This window comes from Callorhinus ursinus, unplaced genomic scaffold (assembly GCF_003265705.2).
Source record: "Callorhinus ursinus isolate GAN/ISIS: 27379988/994484 unplaced genomic scaffold, GSC_fseal_2.0 scaffold10, whole genome shotgun sequence".
NCBI classification, from domain to species: Eukaryota; Metazoa; Chordata; class Mammalia; order Carnivora; family Otariidae; genus Callorhinus; species Callorhinus ursinus.
In genome coordinates, this window is record NW_027397072.1 from 63,556,962 (window position 1) to 63,569,417 (window position 12,456).

General features: G+C 35.2%; 1 protein-coding gene across 3 annotated transcripts in view; it reads right to left on the reverse strand.

The window, feature by feature from the left end:
- VRK2 (VRK serine/threonine kinase 2) overlaps nt 1-12,456 on the reverse strand; it is a 117,642-nt gene that overhangs the window by 54,265 nt on the left and 50,921 nt on the right. The window lies entirely within an intron of this gene.

The following is a 12,456-nucleotide window of genomic DNA, read 5'->3' on the forward strand; positions in this document are numbered from 1 at the left end:
TGATTTCAGCTCAGGTCATGATCTCAGGGTCATGCCCAGCATGAGCCAGCTTAAGATTCTCTCTCTTCCTCTCCCTCTCCCCCTCCCCCAATCTCTCTCTCTCTCAAAAAAAAAAGAGTACACTTATTGTGATGAGCACCAGGTGATGTATGGAAATATTGAATCACCATATTCTCCACCTGAAATGAATATTACACTGTATGTTAAATAACTGGAATTTAAATAAAAACTTTAAAAAATGATGTGCTTTTGATCAACGAAGTAGCCTTTTACAGGTGAGGAGAACATCTGCACCTCTGAAACAGAAGGATAAAAAGATGTGCACAAACCCTGATTTTAGTTAAAGTGCCTCACCTTTCTTCACTAGTGACACTGGGAGATACAGCCAAGTCTGTGGCACCCAGTGGCAAAACCACCACTTGATAGAACTTCTGGTAATGCCATTATAAGTAATGAAATCAGAAAGGCACATTCGTTTTCCAAATACCATAACAGGACCCATAAGCCTAACTTTCCAGTAATCAATTGTGCAATACCACATCGTATTTCAAAGTCAGTGAGGTTTCTAAACAGAAGTTAGAAAACTGAAGTAGTCTAAGAGGATGTTACTTACTTATCAGGGAAGCATAAATTTAGAAACATTATTTTATTTAAAGAATATAGCATAATCCCTAGTACACAATAAATATCCAAAATATAGTTGAGATTGATTTACATGGTCTTTTCTGAAGATGTACCTCCTCTGCAAGTGGATGTTTCTTAATATAATTTTAATTTTTAATTTAAAGGATTTTTTTAACCAAACCAATACACTTGATTTCTTTCCTCTTCTTCTACTGAATACAGTATTACCACTGAAGCATTTTCTTTAGTCTTCTGTCTAAAACAGATTATTTTTAAAGAAATCTTATTAAAATGAGATATTGTAGAGAAGTACTTAAGAAATCAGATTTTTTTTTAAGTGAGACTTTTCCATAGGTAGTTTTTTTTCTTTCAACAAAAAATGATAAAGATGATGAAAGAAAGAAGGTAAATGGTGTACACTTTGAGAGTCTTCAAAATTCCAAATTTGGAGAGTACCAGATGAGTTATCAAGAAATGGCCATAATAGGGAAAAAGAAGACTAAAATAATCTACAATCTGTTTCACCTCTCACTGAGGTTACTTGTCTGATTGTAGGTAAAAACACTGGTCCCAGTCTGATTAGTATTTGGAGAATTAAACACACACACACACACACACACACACACACACACACACTAAAATGAAATTGGCCCAGAGCATCAAGTGTGCCTCCAATGGGCTATCCAGAACTTTACTTTGACTACCATCCCTGTCAGGACCCTTTCATTCCACCTTAACTAAGATGGCTGTTGTTCCTACCCAATACCTCTTTGAGTCTATTTCCTATTTTTATCTCAGTCCTTACAACTCTACTGCTTTGACAAAGGCTGTATAAATGTCAACATTTCTTGACTTTATGTCTTGCCAAATCATTCAACAATTCTTCCCTCTCTACTCTTGAATCTCTTTTTCCACTTGTTTTTTTCTCTTCATTAAACAGCTTATTGCTCAAGTTCCTTTCTCCATAATTTTAATTCAAAACACACATGAAGGGCGCCTGGGTGGCTCAGATGGTTAAGTGTCTGCCTTCGGCTTGGGTCATGATCCCAGAGTCCTGGGATCGAGTCCCGCATTGGGCTCCCTGCTCCTTGGGAGCCTGCTTCTCCCTCTGCTTCTCTCTCTCCCTCCCTCCCTCCCTCTGTCTCTCATGAATAAATAAAATCTTTAAAAACAAACAAAAAACAAAACACACATGAAGGCTGAATTAATACTTAAAACTATAATCCAAGAAAACTTTCTGGAAATAAAAGGCTCAGTCTACATATCAAAAGGGCCCACCAGATATTCGGGAAAACCAATACAGGATGATCTACTCTAAACATATCCTGGTAAAACCATTAAACATGATTAATAAAGAAAAAAAAAAGGCAGCAAGGCAAAAAGGAAAATAACATACAGTGGTAAGAGAATTAAACTAGCAGCAGAATTCTAAAAAGCAACATGCAAAACAAGGCAACAACAGATCAGCATTTTCAAGAGATTCAAGGACAAAAAGTGTGAACTAAATATTTTACATCCATCTAAGCTATCCCTCAAGGATCAAGGCTATTGAAAAAGTTTTACACATGCAAGGGAATGTTGTACCCATAGGCACTTCTTGAGCAATCTACTAGAAGATGAGTCTCATCCAATCTAAAGATGAGTGGGTAACTTTGGCAAAAGGACAGAAAGGCGAATATATATTTAATTATATCTAAGACCAAAACAAGGCTGGTGCTAAATGAAGAACATACGAATGATCTATGTCCTGACAAGGTAAAGTGGTATGACTAAAAACTAAGGCAGTAACATTAAGGGAAAAAGGAAAGGAGAATAAGCAATAGTGAATCAGTAGTAGGTAGAAGTAAACAACTACCATAAAAAACATCAGGTAGCAGTAAAAGATTAAATACAGACAAAAGGAGCTAAAAGCATCTTTAAAAAGCATAGATTAGGGCAATCACTACAAAAAAATACGAACTTTCATAGACAGTCCCCTCCCCCAAAAAAGAAACCTTAAAGAATATAAGATCAAAGAAAACACAAAGGAAGTAGAGCAAATATAAATAATGAATATTTACCAAGTAGCACAGCAATGACCTTTATGAAACAAAAACTACAGGAGAACTTGATTCTGGCCCTTGAGGCCACACAGGAACACACTAATAACAGAATGTTTTTGTTTTTTTTTTAAAGTAGGCATGCCCAGTATGGAGCCTAATGCAGGGCTTGAACTCACGATCCCGAGATTAAGATCTGAGCTGAGATAGAGTCCCATGCTTGACCGACTGAGCCACCCAGGCGCCCCTAGCAGAAGATCTTTAAATACCACTCTTGATACAAAACAAATCAAGTGGACAAAAACTAAGTAAAGATATAGATGACATAAATAATACAGTCAATAAGGTAAATCTTTTGGACAGATTAACTTTACAGTATGAAAATACCAGATTATCTTTTTCTCAAATAGGCATGGAATATGGACAAAAACTGATCTTCACAGTCACCAATAAAAGCTTTAGTGCATTCTGAAGAGTAAAATTATCATAAACAATACCCTGACCATCTTGTCACAAGTCTAGAATACAATAACAAAATTTTTTAAAAAGGTTCTTCTTGAAAATTTAAAAATCTTCTATTGAACAACTTTTTGGTGAAGAATAAAAACCTTCTAAAAAAAGATATTAAAAAGATATTAAAACATTATATATTAAAATCTATGAATATGATATAAAGCTGTGACCAGAGGAAAAATCACAGTCTTAAACACTTAGAGAAGTAAAAAAAAAAAAAAAAAAAAAAAAATAAATAAAATAGATCAGAAACTGAAGACCAAGAGAAAGAACAAAAGGGCAGAATTAAAAGAGCACAAGAAATAACATCGTATAGGCAAAAATCACAAATTAATGAGGTAGATAAGGGAAAATATATCTCATTAATAAATCAGAAACCAAGTTGAGTGGAAAAATAAACACATTTACTAAGGCAGAAAAAAAGGAAGCAAAAATAAAAAATAACTAGAAGGAAACGACCATTGAAGTAGAAGAAATTTAAAAGTCACGAGGCTACAGTGTATAATACCATACAAACAAATTTGAAAAACTACACAAAATGGTTAACTATTATAATTGAGCTAAGTAGAGATAAAAATCTTCCCATCTCCATGGGAAAAGGTAGAGTTACAAGAAACTGCCTCACAGAAAAAAAGCAGAACCAGATAGTTTCATATTCAAAAATCAAATGCTATCAATTTAATAGAAAAAGTTCTGGGCGCCTGGGTGGCTCAGTCGGTTAAGCATCTACCTTCAGCTCAGGTCATGATCCCGCAGTCCCAGGATGGAGTCCTACATCGGGCTCCCTGCTCAGCGGGGAGTCTGCTTCTCCCTCTGCCCTTCACCTCACTCATGCTCTCTCTTTCTCTCAAATAAATAAAATCTAAAAAAAAAAAAAAAAAGGTCTGGAACACAGGAAATGAATTAAAACTTCCAAACTCTTTTTATGAAATAGAATGTTGATACCTAAATCTGATAAAAATAGTACAGAAATAGAAAATGACAGACCAACCTCACTTATAAATACCTATATGAAATACTATGTAAAGAATTAGTGAATATACTTCAACACCATATTAAGTAAATAATATACTATAACAAAGTGGGATTTACTCCTGGAAAGTAAGAGTAGTTCAGTATTAAAAGCACGGCAATATATCATACCATATTAATCGATCTGAGAAAAACATGATTATTTCCATACATTCTAAACAAATCTTTGATGAAATTCAATTCTCATTCCATAAAAAGAAAAAAATCCATTCAAGAACATAGGAGGGTCACCTGAGGGGCTCAGTCAGTTAAGCATCTGCCTTCGACTCAGGTCATGATCCTGGGATCCCGGGATTGAGCCCCACACTGGGCTCACTGCTCAGCAGGGAGTCTGCTTCTCCCTCTCTCTCTGCCCCTCCCCCACTCGTGCACACTCTCTCTCTCAAATAAATAAAATCTTAAAAAAAAAAAAAAACAGGAATTGATGGTGATTTCCTTAATATGACTATAAGGACACACACGTACACATTCACATACACATATGTAGACACACCTTTGTCTGAAAGCCAGCATCACATTTAATGGGGTAAACTTCAGGTATTTCTACTAAGATCAGGAAGAGGTGAGGCTAATCACTGCCTTCACTACTATTTTCTACGTACTGGATGTACTAGCAATACAACTAGACAAAACAAATCAGAGATATAAGAACTGGAAGAGAAAGACAACTGTATCTACTTGCGTATTAAATGTTTCCTAAGAAAACCTTAGAGAATCATTACTAAAGCGACCTCAAAGTCAGTAATTAACAGGATATAAAATGAATGCACAGAAATCAACAGTGTTCATATACACAAATACTAATCACTTAGAAGATAAAATAGTAGAGTAAAATAGCAGTGACAATACCAACAAAAGTGGCATAATATTTAGGAACAAGTATAGCAAGAAATGTGAAAAAGTTAATGTGAGGAAAGAGTGAAAATACTCAAGAAGATAACAAATGTAAAACTGACGTAATACAAAAAGATTCCTTGTTGAAGAACATCCATATATCATAAAGATGCCAGGTCTTCCCAATTTAAAAATTTAACAAAATTCCAATAAAAATGCCAAAAAGGATTTTTAAATGAAGCTAAACAAAAGAATATAGAAAACTGTGAATAGCTAGAATAATACTGAAACAGAAAAGCTACAAGGCACTAAGCATCATCAGATATTAAAATACATTACAGAACCTCAGCAATTAATGCACTAGTATAATTATGAAACATAATTAGACCAGAAGGATTCAGTAGGAAGTACAGAAATGAACTCAAGTACATATGGAAGTTTAGTATATGATAAAGGTGACATCTAATATCACTGGACCAAATTTTTTTTTTAAATAGTGTTGGGAAAACTGGAAAATCATTTAGAAAATGATAAAATTGGGTCCATACCTCTTGTCATATAAAAGAATAAACTCTAAATTAATGAGAGATTTAAAGGTAAAAAATGAAACTATACAATTAAATTCATATAAAATCTGTCTGTAGAACAAGGTTATTAACCATGACTCAACATCCATAGCAAATAAAAGATTGATAAATTTGACCACATTAAAAATAAAAGTTTCACCTTCTATGTGGCAATGAAATATCACAAGCATGATCAAAGAACAAGAGATAAATTGAAGGAAAGTATTTGCAAAATCTGTAATAGATGAAGGGCTTATATAACACATATTTAAAGAACTCTCCAAAACTGAGGGAATAAAAAAAAAAAAAGAGAGAAAAATGGGCAAAATACATGAGGGGATAATTCACTCACACACACAAAAGTTATTTAAAACTAGCCCTTTTTGATTTTGGCAAAAAGGAATACAATGACTGGATTTACACTTCTACTGCTCCTGGGAAGCTGGTTAAAATGAAAGATACAAATGTTTCTGGATACTAAATAGGCAGCACAAGATTGAGATCCTTGAGAAAATGGGGATAAAAATATTAGTTGAATCCTGCAGATGCCTCAGCTTTCTGCTTGGTGATAATTCCAAACTCAGGAACAGGAATCCCGCTGAGACAGTGACTGAGTTCAGAGAGGCTCCTAAAGAGCCCGAAAATCCAGAGAGTTCAGAAGAGGGAGCTACAAGGCAGGGGGACCTCCAGAAAAATCTGCTCGAGGATCTCCTTATCTGTAGTATAAAAGGTGGCGCAAAGAACCAATGGGGAATAGGGAGAAGAATAATACCCAGGGCTCACAAAGAACTGGGAGTTGAGTTCTGACCAACCAGAGTAAGTCCTCACATGGAATTCCGTAGAAATCATAGAACTTCACAGCATAGAAGTAGGAATAAACTATCCACAGAGAATAGGCTACTATAGACTCATCTTAGCAAAGCTTAAAAATAGCCTCAAAATGAACATACTGTCTCCAAGACATTTAGTTTAAATGTACAGATAAAAATAGACCAAAAAAATGGAGATGATATATAATGCAAACACTAATCAAAAGAAAGGGGGTGTGGCTACATTAATATCAGACAAGGTGGATTTCTGAACAAGAAATATTTTAGGGATTAAAAACTCTTGTTTTATAATGATAAAGGAGACAGTTCATAAAGAGGACATAAAAATCCTAAACATGCATACCAGTAATAGAATTCCAATATACATGAAACAAAAACTGATGGAAATAAAAAGATAAATCCATAATTATAATTGGAGGTTTCCATGCTCTTTTCAGTGGGGATGTAGGAAATTTCAACACTCAACCAACTGGACCTAACAGACATTTATTAAACACTCCACCCCAAGACAGACAACAGAATACATATTCTTTTTAAGGACTCATGAAATATTTAGTAAGTTAGCTTGTATGTTGAGGTATTAAGTAATTCTCAATAATCTTAAAAGTACAGAAATCATACAAAGTAGTTCTTTCAGCACAAGAGAATTAAATTAAGATCAATAGCAGAGAGGAATTTAAAAACTTCCAAATATTTGGAAATTAAACAACATACTTCCAAACAACGCTGGGGTCAAAAAACAAATTACATAGGAAATTTAAAAAATATTTTGGGGGCGCCTGGGTGGCTCAGTCGGTTAAGCATCTGCCTTCGGTTCAGGTCATGATCCCAGGGTCCTGGGATCGAGCCCCGCATCGGGCTCCCTGCTCAATGGGGAGCCTGCTTCTCCCTCTCCCAACTGCCTGCAGCTCCCCCTGCTTGTGCTCTCTCTGTCAAATAAATAAAAATCCTTAAAAAATATTTTGAAGTTAAATATAAAAACAAAAGAAATAAAAATGAGTAAAGATCAGTCATTTCCCAGTGAATTAGCTTGGCATTTAGTTAGAAGACTCGTATTGTTAAGATTTCAATTCCCTCAAATTAATCTACAGTTCAACATAATCTCAATCAAAATCCTAGCAGGTTTTTGGGCAGAAATTGACAAACTGATTTTAAAATATTATATATGGAATTGCAAAGCATCCAGAATAGTTAAAATAATTTTGAAAAAAAGAACAAAGTTGGAAGACTCCTATTACCTAAGTTCACAACCATGAAAGTGTGATATTGACTATATGATACTGTAATAGAGAATCCAGAAGTAGACTCATTCATAGATGGTCAATAATTTTGACAAAGGAGCCAAAGCAATTCACTGGGGAGAAGATGTTCCCTTCAACACAGTGTTGGAGCAACTGCACTTGTGTATCTTCCTCCCCCCCCCCAAAAAAAAGAGCCTTGACCCTTACCTTGCACCAAATACAAACCTGAAATAGATCAGGTATCTAAATAGGAGAGTTCCATAAAACCCCTTGAGGAAAACTTACGAGAAAACATTTTGTGATCCTGGCTTTGGACAGAAGTAGCAGAAATGATAAAAGAAAAAAAATCATAAATTGGGTCTCATCATAATTAAAAACAGCTGCCTTCTGAAAGACACTGGTAAGAAAAAAAGTAAGCTACGGATGCAGAAAGTCTCTGCAAAGATCTGACAGAGGCTCCTGTCCTTAAAACATAAAGCTCTCTTAAAATAAGGGAATCGATTTAAAACTGGGCACATTTGATTCATCAAAGAAGATAAAAGAGTGGCAAATAAACACATGAAAGATGCTCAGTATCATTAGTCATTACATAACTGATGCAAATTAAGACTACTAGATATGACAACACATCTACTGTAACGGGTAAGATTTTAAAAACTAATGAAACCAAGTGGTGGCAAGATGCAGAGAACTACCCATCACTGGTGGAAATGTGTAACAACAGTACAATCGCTCTGAAAACCAGTTTGGCTGTTTCTTTTAAGACAAACATACACTTCCTTATGATTCTGGAAATCCCACTCCTAGTTACTCACCCAGAAGTTGTTAAAACAGGTATCTGCACAAAAACCTCTACGTGAATGTTTTTAGCAACTTTACTAATAATTGCCCCCCACACTGGAAATAACATAAATCTCCAACAGGTAAACAGATAAACTGTAGTGGTTGTCAATGGAATACTATCTATCTTTACAGAGGAATGAACTCCTAATGAACCACAGCATGGGTAAATCTCACAAACATTATGGGAAGTGAAAGAAGCCAGGCATGAGGGAATATAGCCTATAATTCCATTTATGTGGCATTCCCCCAAAATGCAAGAACTATTGGGGCAGAGATCATTGCCAGGGGCCAGAGGCCAATGTGTGGCGAGAGAAGGGGACTGACTGTAGGGGGAGGAGAGAAAGTTTGAGGATGATAGGAACACTCTGTATCTGGACCGTGGTGGTGGTTATAAGACATACATATGTCAAAACACATCAAACTGTACGGCAAAAAGGGTGAATTTTACTGTTTGTAAATTATACTTCAATAAACCTAACCTTCAAAAAGTATGCAGACTTTTAAAGAATTTTAATATATATTGCCAAATTGCCCTTCCATTAACTTAATTTCTTCTCCTACTCCCATTTAATTTACATTCCCCCTGGCATTCTACAAGGGCCTGCACCCTCATCAGCCTCAATAGCATTGAATTATTATTTTCAGCTTTTCCAATTTGGTAAGTTCTTTTAAAATGGTACTTCACTGCTTTTATCTGCATCTCTCTTTTTTCCAGTGACGGTGAACTTTTTTCATTCATCTCTGACAGCTGTATTTTTGTGTTCTGTCCATTCCTTTCAATCATTATTTTAAGAAAATATTTGGTGTTTTTTTTCTTACTAATTTTTTGGTTTGCTATATATATATCCCAATATCTTTCATAAACATACTTTCCAGTTTCTCATTTGTCTTTCTTTTTTTCTAATTTTTTATTATTTATTTTTTTAAGATTTTATTTATTTGACAGAGAGAGACACAGCGAGAGAGGGAACACAAGCAGGGGGAGCAGGGGAGGGAGAAGCAGGCTTCCCGCTGAGCAGGGAGCCCGATGCGGGGCTCTATCCCAGGACCCCGGGGATCATGACCTGAGCCGAAGGCAGACGCTTAACGACTAAGCCACCCAGGCACCCCTTTTTCAATTTTTTAATATAGACATTTTAAAATGTGAAATTTCTCAGTATTTTCTATTTTTTCTTTTGTACCATTACTTAGGAATTTCTTTCCTCATCTAGAGTTCAGTTATTCAACCATGATTTTTAAAATTTTTTATAGACTCAATTTTTTCACTTTCTAAATCTCTCCTGTCTGATAGAGTGGCTACTAGTCAAATGGAGTTACTTAATTTTAAATTAATTGAAATTAAGCTTTTTTTCCCTGCATTTTCTTCTGGTCTTATGGTTTCGGGTCTTACATTTAAATCTTTAATGGGTTAAAGATTTAACTCTGGTGTATGGTGTAGGTTAAGAGTCCGATTTCATTCTTTTGCATGTCACTGTCCAGTTTTCCCACCATAATTTATTGAACAGACTATTCTTTTCTCATTGTATATTACTGGTGCCCTTGTTGAGGATCAGTTGATAGTGTATGTACGGCTTTATTTCTGAACTCTCTATTCCGTCCCACTGGTCTGTTTTTATGCCAATAGCATACTGCTTTGACTACTATAGTGTTGTTATATGGTTTGAAATCAGGAAGTGTGATGCCTCCAACTTTGTTCTCAAGATTGCTTTGGCTATTCAGGGTCTTCTGTGGTTCCATACGAATTTGAGGGTTGTTTTTTCTATTTCTATGAAAAATGCCATTGGAATTTTGATAGGGAGAGCTTTGGGTAGTATGGATATTTTAGCAATATTAATTCTTCCAGTCCATGAAAATGGGTTGTGGCAATGATTTTTTTTTCAACTGACACCAAAAGCACAGGCAACAACACAAAAAATAAACAACTAGAATTACATCTAACTAAAAAGATTCTGCCCAGCAATGGAAAACATCAACAAAATAAAAAGGCAAGCTACCAAATGTAGAAAATATTTGCAAACCCTAGATCTGATAAGGGGTTAATATCCAAAATATATAAAAACTCATACAACTCACTAGCAAGAAAATAACCCAATTTAAAAAATACACAAAGGACCTGCATAGTTATTATTCCAAAGATACACACATGCCCAACAGGTCTAAGGTGCTCAAAATTATTATCATCAGAGAAATGAAAATCAAAACCACAATAAGACATCATTCAATACCTGTTAGGATGGCTATTACAAAAAAGACAAGAGCTAATCTGTTGTTGGTGAATGTGTGAAGAAGAGGGAACCCTGTACACGCTTAGTGGGAAGAGAAATTGGTATAGTCTTTACAGAAAACAGTGTGAAAGTTCCTCAAAATTGCACTATCGTATGATCCAGCAATCCCAACTTCTGGGTATATATTGAGAGAGAAAGAAATCATCATCTTAAAGAGATATGTGCACTCCCATGTTACCACAGCATTTTTCCCAATAGCCAAAATATGTAAATAACCTTTGTGGTCACTGGAGGATGAATGAATAAAGAAAATGTGGTAGATACATGCAATGGAATTATTTGGCCATAAAAAGAAATATGCCATTTGTGACAACACGGATGAACGTGGAGGACATTAAACCAGACACAGAAAGACAAATACTGTATTATCTCACTTATATGTTGGCATGTAAAAAAGTGAAACTTATAGAACCAGAGAGTAGAAAAGTGGTTGCCAGGGGCCTGGGGGGTGGGGGGGGGGAGAAAGTGGGGAGATGTTGGCCAAAGGCTACAAACTTTTAGTTAGAGGATGAATAAGTTCTAGGGGTCGAACATACAGCATGGTGCCTAGAGTTAATGCTGTGTACCTCAAATTCACTAAGAATAGATCTTAATGTTCTCACCACAAAACAAAATAAAACAAAAAAGTAACTATATGAAGTGATGAATGTGTTAATTAAACTGATGACGGTCATCACTTCACAATGTATTATATGTTAAATCATTACTTCGTACATGTTGTACAGCCTAAATATATGTAATTTTTGCCTATCATACCTCAATAAAGCTGGTGGGGAAAAGCAAGCTAAAACTGAAAAAATTAATTAGTAATTAATTAAAATTAAGTGAGATTTAAAATTCAGTTCCTCAGTCACATTAGTCACATTCTTAAAGACTCTTTTAGAGCAGTTTTAGATTCAATTTTGGTAAATTTAGAACTATTTAGGTAAAACTAAGTGGAAAAGTATAGTGAGTTCTCATATACCCACTGCCCCCACCTCCCAACAATCTCCCCCCACTATCAACATCCCATACCAGAGTATTACATCTGTTGCAATGGATGAACCTACACTCATTACACAGCAACACATCATTATAACCCAAAGTCTATATAGTTTACATTAGGGTTCACTTTTGGTGTTGAACACTCTATGGGTTTTAAAATGTAAAACAACATGTACCCACCACTGTAGTATCATACAGAACAGTTTCACTTCCCTAAAAATCCTCTGTGCTCTACCTATTCATCTCTCCCTCCCCTCTAAACACTGGCAATCACTGATCTTTTTCGCATCTCCATAGTTTTACCTTTTACAAAATGTTGTAGAGTTGGAATTATACAGATTTTTACTTAGTGATATGCATTTAAAGTTCCTCCATGTCTTTTCATGTCTTGACTCCTCATTTCTTTTTAACATTGAGTAGTAATATTGCGTTGTTTGGATGTTCCACAGTTTATTTATCCATTCACCTATTAAAGGACATCTTCATTGATTCAAGTTTTGGCACTTATGAATAAAGCTGCTATAAATAGCTGTGTGTAGGTTTTTGTGTGGATATAAATTCTCAACTCCTTTGAGTAAATATCAAGCAATGTCATTGCAGATCATATGTTATGAATATGTTCAGTTTTTAAAGAAACTGCCAAACTGTCTTCCACAGTGGCCGTA